The following is a 16,725-nucleotide window of genomic DNA, read 5'->3' as shown; positions in this document are numbered from 1 at the left end:
GAATCGGGATGCAATTTGAGTGATCCATCGTCATTAGGTGGCCCTGAAAGTTACAATTCACTATCAGTTTTTCGTCCGATTCGAAAATCTTTGAGTCACAGCAGAACGGCCATAAGGTGCCCGAGGCAGCAATAGACCCATGGAGACAAGTCTGATGAGGATGATGTATTGAATCGGGACGCAATTTGAGTGTTCCATCGTCATTAGGAGGCCCTGAACGTTACAATTCACTATCAGTTTTTCGTCCGATTCGAAAATCTTTGATTTACAGCAGGACTGCCATAAGGTGCCCGAGGCAGCTATAGACCCATGGAGACAAGTCTGCTGGAGGACGATGTATTGAATCGGGACGCAATTTGAGTGATCCATCGTCATTAGGTGGCCCTGAAAGTTACGATTCACTATCAGTTTTTCGTCCGATTCGAAAATCTTTGTCTCACAGCAGAACGGCCATAAGGTGCCCGAGGCAGCAATCGACCCATGGAGACAAGTCGGCTGGAGGACGATGTATTGAATCGGGACGCAATTTGAGTGATCCATCGTCATTAGGTGGCCCTGAACGTTACAATTCACTATCAGTTTTTCGTCCGATTCGAAAATCTCTGACTCACAGCAGAACGGCCATAAGGTGCCCGAGGCAGTAATAGACCCATGGAGACAAGTCTGCTGGAGGACGATGTATTGAATCGGGACGCAATTTGAAGGTTCCATCGTCATTAGGAGGACTGAATGATACAATTAACTATCAGTTTTTCGTCCATTCGATAACCTAGACTCACGGGAGAACGACCATAAGGTGCCCGAGGCTGCAGTAGACCCATGGAGACAAGTCTGCTGGAGGACGATGTATTGAATCGGGACGCAATTTGAGTGATCCATCGTCATTAGGTGGCCCTGAACGTCACAATTCACTATCAGTTTTTTGTCCGATTCGAAAATCTTTGACTCACAGCAGAACGGCCATAAGGTGCCCGAGGCAACAATAGACCCATAGAGTCAAGTCGGCTGGAGGACGATGTATTGAATCGGGACGCAATTTGAGTGATCCATCGTCATTAGGAGGCCCTGAACGTTACAATTCACTATCAATTTTTCGTCCGATTCGAAATTCTTTGACTCACAGCAGAACGGCCATAAGGTGCCCGATGCAGCAATAGACCCATGGAGACAAGTCTGCTGGAGGACGATGTATTGAATCGGGACGCAATTTGAGTGATCCATCGTCATTAGGTGGCCCTGAACGTTACAATTCACTATCAGTTTTTTGTCCGATTCGAAAATCTTTGACTCACAGCAGAACGGCCATAAGGTGCCCGAGACAGCAATAGTCCCATGGAGGCAAGTCTGCTGGAGGACGAGGTATTGAATCGGGACGCAATTTGAGTGTTCCATCGGCATTAGGAGGCCCTGAACGTTACAATTCACTATCAGTTTTTCGTCCGATTCGAAAATCTGTGACTCACAGCAGAACGGCCATAAGGTTCCCGAGGAAGCAATAGACCCATGGAGACAAGTCTGCTGGAGGACGATGTATTGAATCGGGACGCAATTTGAGTGATCCATCGTCATTAGGTGGCCCTGAACGTTACAATTCACTATCAGTTTTTCGTCCCATTCGATAATCTAAACTCACAGCAGAACGGCCATAAGTGCCCGAGGCAGCAACAGACCCATGGAGTCAAGTCGGCTGGAGGACGATGTATTGAATCGGGATGCAATTTGAGTGATCCATCGTCATTAGGTGGGCCTGAAAGTTACAATTCACTATCAGTTTTTCGTCCGATTTGAAAATCTTTGACTCACAGCAGAACGGCCATAAGGTGCCCGAGGCAGCAATAGACCCATGGAGACAATTCGGCAGGTGGACGATGTATTGAATCGGGACGCAATTTGAGTGATCCATCGTCATTAGGTGGCCCTGAAAGTTACAATTCACTATCAGTTTTTCGTCCGATTCGAAAATCTGTGACTCACAGCAGAACGGCCATAAGGTTCCCGAGGAAGCAATAGACCCATGGAGACAAGTCTGCTGGAGGACGATGTATTGAATCGGGACGCAATTTGAGTGATCCATCGTCATTAGGTGGCCCTGAACGTTACAATTCACTATCAGTTTTTCGTCCTATTCGATAATCTAGACTCACAGCAGAACGGCCATAAAGTGCCCGAGGCAGCAATAGACCCATGGAGTCAAGTCGGCTGGAGGACGATGTATTGAATCGGGATGCAATTTGAGTGATCCATCGTCATTAGGTGGCCCTGAAAGTTACAATTCACTATCAGTTTTTCGTCCGATTCGAAAATCTTTGACTCACAGCAGAACGGCCATAAGGTGCCCGAGGCAGCAATAGACCCATGGAGACAAGTCTGATGAGGACGATGTATTGAATCGGGACGCAATTTGAGTGTTCCATCGTCATTAGGAGGCCCTGAACGTTACAATTCACTATCAGTTTTTCGTCCGATTCGAAAATCTTTGACTCACAGCAGAACGGCCATAAGGTGCCCGAGGCAGCAATAGACCCATGGAGACAAGTCGGCTGGAGGACGATGTATTGAATCGGGAAGCAATTTGAGTGATCCATCGTCATTAGGTGGCCCTGAACGTTACAATTCACTATCAGTTTTTCGTCCCATTCGATAATCTAGACTCACAGCAAAACGGCCAAAAAGTGCCCGAGGCAGCAATAGACCCATGGAGTCAAGTCGGCTGGAGGACGATGTATTGAATCGGGATGGAATTTGAGTGATCCATCGTCATTAGGTGGCCCGGAAAGTTACAATTCACTATCAGTTTTTCGTCCGATTCGAAAATCTTTGACTCACAGCAGAACGGCCATAAGGTGCCCGAGGCAGCAATAGACCCATGGAGACAAGTCTGATGAGGACGATGTATTGAATCGGGACGCAATTTGAGTGTTCCATCGTCATTAGGAGGCCCTGAACGTTACAATTCACTATCAATTTTTCGTCCGATTCGAAATTCTTTGACTCACAGCAGAACGGCCATAAGGTGCCCGATGCAGCAATAGACCCATGGAGACAAGTCTGCTGGAGGACGATGTATTGAATCGGGACGCAATTTGAGTGATCCATCGTCATTAGGTGGCCCTGAACGTTACAATTCACTATCAGTTTTTTGTCCGATTCGAAAATCTTTGACTCACAGCAGAACGGCCATAAGGTGCCCGAGACAGCAATAGTCCCATGGAGGCTAGTCTGCTGGAGGACGAGGTATTGAATCGGGACGCAATTTGAGTGTTCCATCGGCATTAGGAGGCCCTGAACGTTACAATTCACTATCAGTTTTTCGTCCGATTCGAAAATCTGTGACTCACAGCAGAACGGCCATAAGGTTCCCGAGGAAGCAATAGACCCATGGAGACAAGTCTGCTGGAGGACGATGTATTGAATCGGGACGCAATTTGAGTGATCCATCGTCATTAGGTGGCCCTGAACGTTACAATTCACTATCAGTTTTTCGTCCCATTCGATAATCTAAACTCACAGCAGAACGGCCATAAAGTGCCCGAGGCAGCAATAGACCCATGGAGTCAAGTCGGCTGGAGGACGATGTATTGAATCGGGATGCAATTTGAGTGATCCATCGTCATTAGGTGGGCCTGAAAGTTACAATTCACTATCAGTTTTTCGTCCGATTTGAAAATCTTTGACTCACAGCAGAACGGCCATAAGGTGCCCGAGGCAGCAATAGACCCATGGAGACAATTCGGCAGGTGGACGATGTATTGAATCGGGACGCAATTTGAGTGATCCATCGTCATTAGGTGGCCCTGAAAGTTACAATTCACTATCAGTTTTTCGTCCGATTCGAAAATCTGTGACTCACAGCAGAACGGCCATAAGGTTCCCGAGGAAGCAATAGACCCATGGAGACAAGTCTGCTGGAGGACGATGTATTGAATCGGGACGCAATTTGAGTGATCCATCGTCATTAGGTGGCCCTGAACGTTACAATTCACTATCAGTTTTTCGTCCTATTCGATAATCTAGACTCACAGCAGAACGGCCATAAAGTGCCCGAGGCAGCAATAGACCCATGGAGTCAAGTCGGCTGGAGGACGATGTATTGAATCGGGATGCAATTTGAGTGATCCATCGTCATTAGGTGGGCCTGAAAGTTACAATTCACTATCAGTTTTTCGTCCGATTTGAAAATCTTTGACTCACAGCAGAACGGCCATAAGGTGCCCGAGGCAGCAATAGACCCATGGAGACAATTCGGCAGGTGGACGATGTATTGAATCGGGACGCAATTTGAGTGATCCATCGTCATTAGGTGGCCCTGAAAGTTACAATTCACTATCAGTTTTTCGTCCGATTCGAAAATCTGTGACTCACAGCAGAACGGCCATAAGGTTCCCGAGGAAGCAATAGACCCATGGAGACAAGTCTGCTGGAGGACGATGTATTGAATCGGGACGCAATTTGAGTGATCCATCGTCATTAGGTGGCCCTGAACGTTACAATTCACTATCAGTTTATCGTCCTATTCGATAATCTAGACTCACAGCAGAACGGCCATAAAGTGCCCGAGGCAGCAATAGACCCATGGAGTCAAGTCGGCTGGAGGACGATGTATTGAATCGGGATGCAATTTGAGTGATCCATCGTCATTAGGTGGCCCTGAAAGTTACAATTCACTATCAGTTTTTCGTCCGATTCGAAAATCTTTGAGTCACAGCAGAACGGCCATAAGGTGCCCGAGGCAGCAATAGACCCATGGAGACAAGTCTGATGAGGATGATGTATTGAATCGGGACGCAATTTGAGTGTTCCATCGTCATTAGGAGGCCCTGAACGTTACAATTCACTATCAGTTTTTCGTCCGATTCGAAAATCTTTGATTTACAGCAGGACTGCCATAAGGTGCCCGAGGCAGCTATAGACCCATGGAGACAAGTCTGCTGGAGGACGATGTATTGAATCGGGACGCAATTTGAGTGATCCATCGTCATTAGGTGGCCCTGAAAGTTACGATTCACTATCAGTTTTTCGTCCGATTCGAAAATCTTTGTCTCACAGCAGAACGGCCATAAGGTGCCCGAGGCAGCAATCGACCCATGGAGACAAGTCGGCTGGAGGACGATGTATTGAATCGGGACGCAATTTGAGTGATCCATCGTCATTAGGTGGCCCTGAACGTTACAATTCACTATCAGTTTTTCGTCCGATTCGAAAATCTCTGACTCACAGCAGAACGGCCATAAGGTGCCCGAGGCAGTAATAGACCCATGGAGACAAGTCTGCTGGAGGACGATGTATTGAATCGGGACGCAATTTGAAGGTTCCATCGTCATTAGGAGGACTGAATGATACAATTAACTATCAGTTTTTCGTCCATTCGATAACCTAGACTCACGGGAGAACGACCATAAGGTGCCCGAGGCTGCAGTAGACCCATGGAGACAAGTCTGCTGGAGGACGATGTATTGAATCGGGACGCAATTTGAGTGATCCATCGTCATTAGGTGGCCCTGAACGTCACAATTCACTATCAGTTTTTTGTCCGATTCGAAAATCTTTGACTCACAGCAGAACGGCCATAAGGTGCCCGAGGCAACAATAGACCCATAGAGTCAAGTCGGCTGGAGGACGATGTATTGAATCGGGACGCAATTTGAGTGATCCATCGTCATTAGGAGGCCCTGAACGTTACAATTCACTATCAATTTTTCGTCCGATTCGAAATTCTTTGACTCACAGCAGAACGGCCATAAGGTGCCCGATGCAGCAATAGACCCATGGAGACAAGTCTGCTGGAGGACGATGTATTGAATCGGGACGCAATTTGAGTGATCCATCGTCATTAGGTGGCCCTGAACGTTACAATTCACTATCAGTTTTTTGTCCGATTCGAAAATCTTTGACTCACAGCAGAACGGCCATAAGGTGCCCGAGACAGCAATAGTCCCATGGAGGCAAGTCTGCTGGAGGACGAGGTATTGAATCGGGACGCAATTTGAGTGTTCCATCGGCATTAGGAGGCCCTGAACGTTACAATTCACTATCAGTTTTTCGTCCGATTCGAAAATCTGTGACTCACAGCAGAACGGCCATAAGGTTCCCGAGGAAGCAATAGACCCATGGAGACAAGTCTGCTGGAGGACGATGTATTGAATCGGGACGCAATTTGAGTGATCCATCGTCATTAGGTGGCCCTGAACGTTACAATTCACTATCAGTTTTTCGTCCCATTCGATAATCTAAACTCACAGCAGAACGGCCATAAGTGCCCGAGGCAGCAACAGACCCATGGAGTCAAGTCGGCTGGAGGACGATGTATTGAATCGGGATGCAATTTGAGTGATCCATCGTCATTAGGTGGGCCTGAAAGTTACAATTCACTATCAGTTTTTCGTCCGATTTGAAAATCTTTGACTCACAGCAGAACGGCCATAAGGTGCCCGAGGCAGCAATAGACCCATGGAGACAATTCGGCAGGTGGACGATGTATTGAATCGGGACGCAATTTGAGTGATCCATCGTCATTAGGTGGCCCTGAAAGTTACAATTCACTATCAGTTTTTCGTCCGATTCGAAAATCTGTGACTCACAGCAGAACGGCCATAAGGTTCCCGAGGAAGCAATAGACCCATGGAGACAAGTCTGCTGGAGGACGATGTATTGAATCGGGACGCAATTTGAGTGATCCATCGTCATTAGGTGGCCCTGAACGTTACAATTCACTATCAGTTTTTCGTCCTATTCGATAATCTAGACTCACAGCAGAACGGCCATAAAGTGCCCGAGGCAGCAATAGACCCATGGAGTCAAGTCGGCTGGAGGACGATGTATTGAATCGGGATGCAATTTGAGTGATCCATCGTCATTAGGTGGCCCTGAAAGTTACAATTCACTATCAGTTTTTCGTCCGATTCGAAAATCTTTGACTCACAGCAGAACGGCCATAAGGTGCCCGAGGCAGCAATAGACCCATGGAGACAAGTCTGATGAGGACGATGTATTGAATCGGGACGCAATTTGAGTGTTCCATCGTCATTAGGAGGCCCTGAACGTTACAATTCACTATCAGTTTTTCGTCCGATTCGAAAATCTTTGACTCACAGCAGAACGGCCATAAGGTGCCCGAGGCAGCAATAGACCCATGGAGACAAGTCGGCTGGAGGACGATGTATTGAATCGGGAAGCAATTTGAGTGATCCATCGTCATTAGGTGGCCCTGAACGTTACAATTCACTATCAGTTTTTCGTCCCATTCGATAATCTAGACTCACAGCAAAACGGCCAAAAAGTGCCCGAGGCAGCAATAGACCCATGGAGTCAAGTCGGCTGGAGGACGATGTATTGAATCGGGATGGAATTTGAGTGATCCATCGTCATTAGGTGGCCCGGAAAGTTACAATTCACTATCAGTTTTTCGTCCGATTCGAAAATCTTTGACTCACAGCAGAACGGCCATAAGGTGCCCGAGGCAGCAATAGACCCATGGAGACAAGTCGGCTGGAGGACGATGTATTGAATCGGGAAGCAATTTGAGTGATCCATAGTCATTAGGTGGCCTTGAACGTTACAATTCACTATCAGTTTTTCGTCCGATTCGAAAATCTTTGACTAACAGCAGAACGGCCATAAGGTGCCCGAGGCAGCAATAGACCCATGGAGACAAGTCTGCTGGAGGACGATGTATTGAATCGGGACGCAATTTGAGTGTTCCATCGTCATTAGGAGGCCCTGAACGTTAGAATTCACTATCAGTTTTTCGTCCGATTCGAAAATCTTTGACTCACAGCAGAACGGCCATAAGGTGCCCGAGGCAGCAATAGACCCATGGAGTCAAGTCTGCTGGAGGACGATGTATTGAATCGGGAAGCAATTTGAAGGTTCCATCGTCATTAGGAGAACTGAATGATACAATTAACTATCAGATTTTCGTCCCATTCGATAACCTAGACTCACGGGAGAACGACCATAAGGTGCCCGAGGCAGCAATAGACCCATGGAGACAAGTCTGCTGGAGGACGATGTATTGAATCGGGACGCAATTTGAGTGATCCATCGTCATTAGGTGGCCCTGAACGACACAATTCACTATCAGTTTTTTGTCCGATTCGAAAATCTTTGACTCACAGCAGAAAGGCCATAAGGTGCCCCAAGCAGCAATAGACCCATGGAGAAAAGTCTGCTGGAGGACGATGTATTGAATCGGGACGCAATTTGAGTGTTCCATCGTCATTAGGAGGCCCTGAACGTTACAATTCACTATCAGTTTTTCGTCCGATTCGAAAATCTTTGAGTCACAGCAGAACGGCCATAAGGTGCCCGAGGCTGCAATAGACCCATGGAGACAGTCTGCTGGAGGACAATGTATTGAATCGGGACGCAATTTGAGTGATCCATCGTCATTAGGTGGCCCTGAACGTTACAATTCACTATCAGTTTTTCGTCCGATTCGAAAATCTTTGACTCACAGCAGAACGGCCGTAAGGTGCCCCAGGCATCAATAGACCCATGGAGACAAGTCTGCTGGAGGACGATGTATTGAATCGGGACGCAATTTGAGTGTTCCATCGTCATTAAGAGGCCCTGAAAGTTACAATTCACTATCAGTTTTTCGTCCGATTCGAAAATCTTTGCTCACAGCAGAACGGCCATAACGTGCCCTAGGCAGCAATAGACCCATGGAGACAAGTCTGCTGGAGGACGATGTATTGGATCGGGACGCAATTTGAGTGTTCCATCGTCATTAGGTGGCCCTGAACGTTACAATTCACTATCAGCTTTTCGTCCGATTCGAAAATCTTTGACTCACAGCAGAACGGCCATAAGGTGCCCGAGGCAGCAATAGACCCATGGAGTCAAGTCTGCTGGAGGACGATGTATTCAATCGGGACGCAATTTGAGTGATCCATCGTCATTAGGTGGCCCTGAACGACACAATTCACTATCAGTTTTTTGTCCGATTCGAAAATCTTTGACTCACAGCAGAAAGGCCATAAGGTGCCCCAAGCAGCAATAGACCCATGGAGAAAAGTCTGCTGGAGGACGATGTATTGAATCGGGACGCAATTTGAGTGTTCCATCGTCATTAGGAGGCCCTGAACGTTACAATTCACTATCAGTTTTTCGTCCGATTCGAAAATCTTTGAGTCACAGCAGAACGGCCATAAGGTGCCCGAGGCTGCAATAGACCCATGGAGACAGTCTGCTGGAGGACAATGTATTGAATCGGGACGCAATTTGAGTGATCCATCGTCATTAGGTGGCCCTGAACGTTACAATTCACTATCAGTTTTTCGTCCGATTCGAAAATCTTTGACTCACAGCAGAACGGCCGTAAGGTGCCCCAGGCAGCAATAGACCCATGGAGACAAGTCTGCTGGAGGACGATGTATTGAATCGGGACGCAATTTGAGTGTTCCATCGTCATTAAGAGGCCCTGAAAGTTACAATTCACTATCAGTTTTTCGTCCGATTCGAAAATCTTTGCTCACAGCAGAACGGCCATAACGTGCCCTAGGCAGCAATAGACCCATGGAGACAAGTCTGCTGGAGGACGATGTATTGGATCGGGACGCAATTTGAGTGTTCCATCGTCATTAGGTGGCCCTGAACGTTACAATTCACTATCAGCTTTTCGTCCGATTCGAAAATCTTTGACTCACAGCAGAACGGCCATAAGGTGCCCGAGGCAGCAATAGACCCATGGAGTCAAGTCTGCTGGAGGACGATGTATTCAATCGGGACGCAATTTGTGTGTTCCATCGTCATTAGGTGGCCCTGAATGTTACAATTCACTATCAGTTTTTCGTCCGATTCGAAAATCTTTGACTCACAGGAGAACGGCCATAAGGTGCCCGAGGCAGCAATAGACCCATGGAGACAAGTCTGCTGGAGGACGATGTATTGAATCGGGACGCAATTTGAGTGTTCCATCGTCATTAGGAGGCCCTGAACGTTACAATTAACTATCAGTTTTTCGTCCGATTCGAAAATCTTTGACTCACAGCAGAACGGCCATAAGGTGCCCGAGGCAGCAATAGACCCATGGAGACAAGTCTGCTGGAGGACGATGTATTGAATCGGGACACAATTTGAAGGTTCCATCGTCATTAGGAGGACTGAATGATACAATTAACTATCACTTTTTCGTCCCATTCGATAACCTAGACTCACGGGAGAACGACCATAAGGTGCCCGAGGCAGCAATTGACCCATGGAGACAAGTCTGCTGGAGGACGATGTATTGAATCGGGACGCAATTTGAGTGATCCATCGTCATTAGGTGGCCCTGAACGTTACAATTCACTATCAGTTTTTTGTCCGATTCGAAAATCTTTGACTCACAACAGAACGGCCATAAGGTGCCCGAGGCAGCAAAAGTCCCATGGAGGCAAGTCTGCTGGAGGACGAGGTATTGAATCGGGACGCAATTAGAGTGTTCCATCGTCATTAGGAGGCCCTGAACGTAACAATTCACTATCAGTTTTTCGTCCGATTCGAAAATCTTTGACTCACAGCAGAACGGCCATAAGGTGCCCGAGGCAGCAATAGACCTATGGAGACAAGTCTGCTGGAGGACGATGTATTGAATCGGGACGCAATTTGAGTGATCCATCGTCATTAGGTGGCCCTGAAAGTTACGATTCACTATCAGTTTTTCGTCCGATTCGAAAATCTTTGTCTCACAGCAGAACGGCCATAAGGTGCCCGAGGCAGCAATCGACCCATGGAGACAAGTCGGCTGGAGGACGATGTATTGAATCGGGACGCAATTTGAGTGATCCATCGTCATTAGGTGGCACTGAACGTTACAATTCACTATCAGTTTTTCGTCCGATTCGAAAATCTCTGACTCACAGCTGAACGGCCATAAGGTGCCCGAGGCAGTAATAGACCCATGGAGACAAGTCTGCTGGAGGACGATGTATTGAATCGGGACGCAATTTGAAGGTTCCATCGTCATTAGGAGGACTGAATGATACAATTAACTATCAGTTTTTCGTCCCATTCGATAACCTAGACTCACGGGAGAACGACCATAAGGTGCCCGAGGCTGCAGTAGACCCATGGAGACAAGTCTGCTGGAGGACGATGTATTGAATCGGGACGCAATTTGAGTGATCCATCGTCATTAGGTGGCCCTGAACGTCACAATTCACTATCAGTTTTTTGTCCGATTCGAAAATCTTTGACTCACAGCAGAACGGCCATAAGGTGCCCGAGGCAACAATAGACCCATGGAGACAAGTCGGCTGGAGGACGATGTATTGAATCGGGACGCAATTTGAGTGATCCTTCGTCATTAGGAGGCCCTGAACGTTACAATTCACTATCAATTTTTCGTCCGATTCGAAATTCTTTGACTCACAGCAGAACGGCCATAAGGTGCCCGATGCAGCAATAGACCCATGGAGACAAGTCTGCTGGAGGACGATGTATTGAATCGGGACGCAATTTGAGTGATCCATCGTCATTAGGTGACCCTGAACGTTACAATTCACTATCAGTTTTTTGTCCGATTCGAAAATCTTTGACTCACAGCAGAAAGGCCATAAGGTGCCCGAGACAGCAATAGTCCCATGGAGACAAGTCTGCTGGAGGACGAGGTATTGAATCGGGATGCAATTTGAGTGATCCATCGTCATTAGGTGGCCCTGAAAGTTACAATTCACTATCAGTTTTTCGTCCGATTCGAAAATCTTTGACTCAGAGCAGAACGGCCATAAGGTGCCCGAGGCAACAATAGACCCATGGAGACAAGTCGGCTGGAGGACGATGTTTTGAATCGGGACGCAATTTGAGTGATCCATCGTCATTAGGTGGCCTTGAACGTTACAATTCACTTTCAGTTTTTCGTCCGATTCGAAAATCTTTGACTCACAGCAGAACGGCCATAAGGTGCCCGAGGCAGCAATAGACCTATGGAGACAAGTCTGCTGGAGGACGATGTATTGAATCGGGACGCAATTTGAGTGTTCCATCGTCATTAGGAGGACTGAATGATACAATTAACTATCAGTTTTTCGTCCCATTCGATAACCTAGACTCACGGGAGAACGACCATAAGGTGCCCGATGCAGCAATAGACCCACGGAGACAAGTCTGCTGGAGGACGATGTATTGAATCGGGACGCAATTTGAGTGATCCAACGTCATTAGGTGGCCCTGAACGTTACAATTCACTATCAGTTTTTTGTCCGATTCGAAAATCTTTGACTCACAGCAGAACGGCCATAAGGTGCCCGAGGCAGCAATAGACCCATGGAGACAAGTCTGCTGGCGGACGATGTATTGAATCGGGACGCAATTTGAGTGATCCATCGTCATTAGGTGGCCCTGAAAGTTACGATTCACTATCAGTTTTTCGTCCGATTCGAAAATCTTTGACTCACAGCAGAACGGAAATAAGGTGCCCGAGGCAGCAATAGACCCATGGAGACAAGTCTGCTGGAGGACGATGTATTGAATCGGGACGCAATTTGAAGGTTCCATCGTCATTAGGAGGACTGAATGATACAATTAACTATCAGTTTTTCATCCCATTCGATAAGCTAGACTCACGGGAGAACGACCATAAGGTGCCCGAGGCTGCAGTAGACCCATGGAGACAAGTCTGCTGGAGGACGATGTAATGAATCGGGACGCAATTTGAGTGATCCATCGTCATTAGGTGGCCCTGAACGTCACAATTCACTATCAGTTTTTTGTCCGATTCGAAAATCTTTGACTCACAGCAGAACGGCCATAAGGTGCCCGAGGCAACAATAGACCCATGGAGACAAGTCGGCTGGAGGACGATGTATTGAATCGGGACGCAATTTGAGTGATCCATCGTCATTAGGAGGCCCTGAACGTTACAATTCACTATCAATTCTTCGTCCGATTCGAAATTCTTTGACTCACAGCAGAACGGCCATAAGGTGCCCGAGGCAGCAATAGACCCATGGAGACAAGTCTGCTGGAGGACGATGTATTGAATCGGGACGCAATTTGAGTGATCCATCGTCATTAGGTGGCCCTGAACGTTACAATTCATATCAGTTTTTGTCCGATTCGAAAATCTTTGACTCACAGCAGAACGGCCATAAGGTACCCGAGACAGCAATAGTCCCATGGAGGCAAGTCTGCTGGAGGACGAGGTATTGAATCGGGACGCAATTTGAGTGTTCCATCGTCATTAGGAGGCCCTGAACGTTACAATTCACTATCAGTTTTTCGTCCGATTCGAAAATCTGTGACTCACAGCAGAACGGCCATAAGGTTCCCGAGGAAGCAATAGACCCATGGAGACAAGTCGGCTGGAGGACGATGTATTGAATCGGGACGCAATTTGAGTGATCCCTCGTCATTAGGTGGCCCTGAACGTAACAATTCACTATCAGTTTTTCGTCCGATTCGAAAATCTTTGACTCACAGCAGAACGGCCATAAGGTGCCCGAGGCAGCAATAGACCCATGGAGACAAGTATGCTGGAAGACGATGTCTTGAATCGAAACGCAATTTGAGTGATCCATCGTCATTAGGTGGTCCTGAAAGTTACGATTCACTATCAGTTTTTCGTCCGATTCAAAAATCTTTGACTCACAGCAGAACGGCCATAAGGTGCCCGAGGCAGCAATCGACCCATGGAAACAAGTCGGCTGGAGGACGATGTATTGAATCGGGACGCAATTTGAGTGATCCATCGTCATTAGGTGGCCCTGAACGTTACAATTCACTATCAGTTTTTCGTCCCATTCGATAATCTAGACTCACAGCAGAACGGCCATAAGGTGCCCGAGGCAGCAATCGACCCATGGAGACAAGTCTGCTGGAGGACGATGTATTGAATCGGGACGCAATTTGAGTGATCCATCGTCATTAGGTGGCCCTGAACGTTACAATTCACTATCAGTTTTTTGTCCGATTCGAAAATCTTTGACTCACAGCAGAACGGCCATAAGGTGCCCGAGACAGCAATAGTCCCATGGAGGCAAGTCTGCTGGAGGACGAGGTATTGAATCGGGACGCAATTTGAGTGTTCCATCGTCATTAGGAGGCCCTGAACGTTACAATTCACTATCAGTTTTTTGTCCGATTCGAAAATCTTTGACTCACAGCAGAACGGCCATAAGGTTCCCGAGGAAGCAATAGACCCATGGAGACAAGTCTGCTGGAGGACGATGTATTGAATCGGGACGCAATTTGAGTGTTCCATCGTCATTAGGAGGCCCTGAACGTTACAATTAACTATCAGTTTTTCGTCCGATTCGAAAATCTTTGACTCACAGCAGAACGGCCATAAGGTGCCCGAGGCAGCAATAGACCCATGGAGACAAGTCTGCTGGAGGACGATGTATTGAATCGGGACACAATTTGAAGGTTCCATCGTCATTAGGAGGACTGAATGATACAATTAACTATCAGTTTTTCGTCCCATTCGATAACCTAGACTCACGGGAGAACGACCATAAGGTGCCCGAGGCAGCAATTGACCCATGGAGACAAGTCTGCTGGAGGACGATGTATTGAATCGGGACGCAATTTGAGTGATCCATCGTCATTAGGTGGCCCTGAACGTTACAATTCACTATCAGTTTTTTGTCCGATTCGAAAATCTTTGACTCACAACAGAACGGCCATAAGGTGCCCGAGGCAGCAAAAGTCCCATGGAGGCAAGTCTGCTGGAGGACGAGGTATTGAATCGGGACGCAATTAGAGTGTTCCATCGTCATTAGGAGGCCCTGAACGTAACAATTCACTATCAGTTTTTCGTCCGATTCGAAAATCTTTGACTCACAGCAGAACGGCCATAAGGTGCCCGAGGCAGCAATAGACCTATGGAGACAAGTCTGCTGGAGGACGATGTATTGAATCGGGACGCAATTTGAGTGATCCATCGTCATTAGGTGGCCCTGAAAGTTACGATTCACTATCAGTTTTTCGTCCGATTCGAAAATCTTTGTCTCACAGCAGAACGGCCATAAGGTGCCCGAGGCAGCAATCGACCCATGGAGACAAGTCGGCTGGAGGACGATGTATTGAATCGGGACGCAATTTGAGTGATCCATCGTCATTAGGTGGCCCTGAACGTTACAATTCACTATCAGTTTTTCGTCCGATTCGAAAATCTCTGACTCACAGCTGAACGGCCATAAGGTGCCCGAGGCAGTAATAGACCCATGGAGACAAGTCTGCTGGAGGACGATGTATTGAATCGGGACGCAATTTGAAGGTTCCATCGTCATTAGGAGGACTGAATGATACAATTAACTATCAGTTTTTCGTCCCATTCGATAACCTAGACTCACGGGAGAACGACCATAAGGTGCCCGAGGCTGCAGTAGACCCATGGAGACAAGTCTGCTGGAGGACGATGTATTGAATCGGGACGCAATTTGAGTGATCCATCGTCATTAGGTGGCCCTGAACGTCACAATTCACTATCAGTTTTTTGTCCGATTCGAAAATCTTTGACTCACAGCAGAACGGCCATAAGGTGCCCGAGGCAACAATAGACCCATGGAGACAAGTCGGCTGGAGGACGATGTATTGAATCGGGACGCAATTTGAGTGATCCTTCGTCATTAGGAGGCCCTGAACGTTACAATTCACTATCAATTTTTCGTCCGATTCGAAATTCTTTGACTCACAGCAGAACGGCCATAAGGTGCCCGATGTAGCAATAGACCCATGGAGACAAATCTGCTGGAGGACGATGTATTGAATCGGGACGCAATTTGAGTGATCCATCGTCATTAGGTGACCCTGAACGTTACAATTCACTATCAGTTTTTTGTCCGATTCGAAAATCTTTGACTCACAGCAGAACGGCCATAAGGTGCCCGAGACAGCAATAGTCCCATGGAGACAAGTCTGCTGGAGGACGAGGTATTGAATCGGGATGCAATTTGAGTGATCCATCGTCATTAGGTGGCCTTGAACGTTACAATTCACTTTCAGTTTTTCGTCCGATTCGAAAATCTTTGACTCACAGCAGAACGGCCATAAGGTGCCCGAGGCAGCAATAGACCTATGGAGACAAGTCTGCTGGAGGACGATGTATTGAATCGGGACGCAATTTGAGTGTTCCATCGTCATTAGGAGGACTGAATGATACAATTAACTATCAGTTTTTCGTCCCATTCGATAACCTAGACTCACGGGAGAACGACCATAAGGTGCCCGAGGCAGCAATAGACCCATGGAGACAAGTCTGCTGGAGGACGATGTATTGAATCGGGACGCAATTTGAGTGATCCAACGTCATTAGGTGGCCCTGAACGTTACAATTCACTATCAGTTTTTTGTCCGATTCGAAAATCTTTGACTCACAGCAGAACGGCCATAAGGTGCCCGAGGCAGCAATAGACCCATGGAGACAAGTCTGCTGGCGGACGATGTATTGAATCGGGACGCAATTTGAGTGATCCATCGTCATTAGGTGGCCCTGAAAGTTACGATTCACTATCAGTTTTTCGTCCGATTCGAAAATCTTTGACTCACAGCAGAACGGAAATAAGGTGCCCGAGGCAGCAATAGACCCATGGAGACAAGTCTGCTGGAGGACGATGTATTGAATCGGGACGCAATTTGAAGGTTCCATCGTCATTAGGAGGACTGAATGATACAATTAACTATCAGTTTTTCGTCCCATTCGATAAGCTAGACTCACGGGAGAACGACCATAAGGTGCCCGAGGCTGCAGTAGACCCATGGAGACAAGTCTGCTGGAGGACGATGTAATGAATCGGGACGCAA

The sequence above is a fragment of the Schistocerca cancellata genome, chromosome 4 (assembly GCF_023864275.1).
Source record: "Schistocerca cancellata isolate TAMUIC-IGC-003103 chromosome 4, iqSchCanc2.1, whole genome shotgun sequence".
In the NCBI taxonomy this organism is placed as follows: Eukaryota; Metazoa; Arthropoda; class Insecta; order Orthoptera; family Acrididae; genus Schistocerca; species Schistocerca cancellata.
This window is presented reverse-complemented; position numbering follows the sequence as displayed.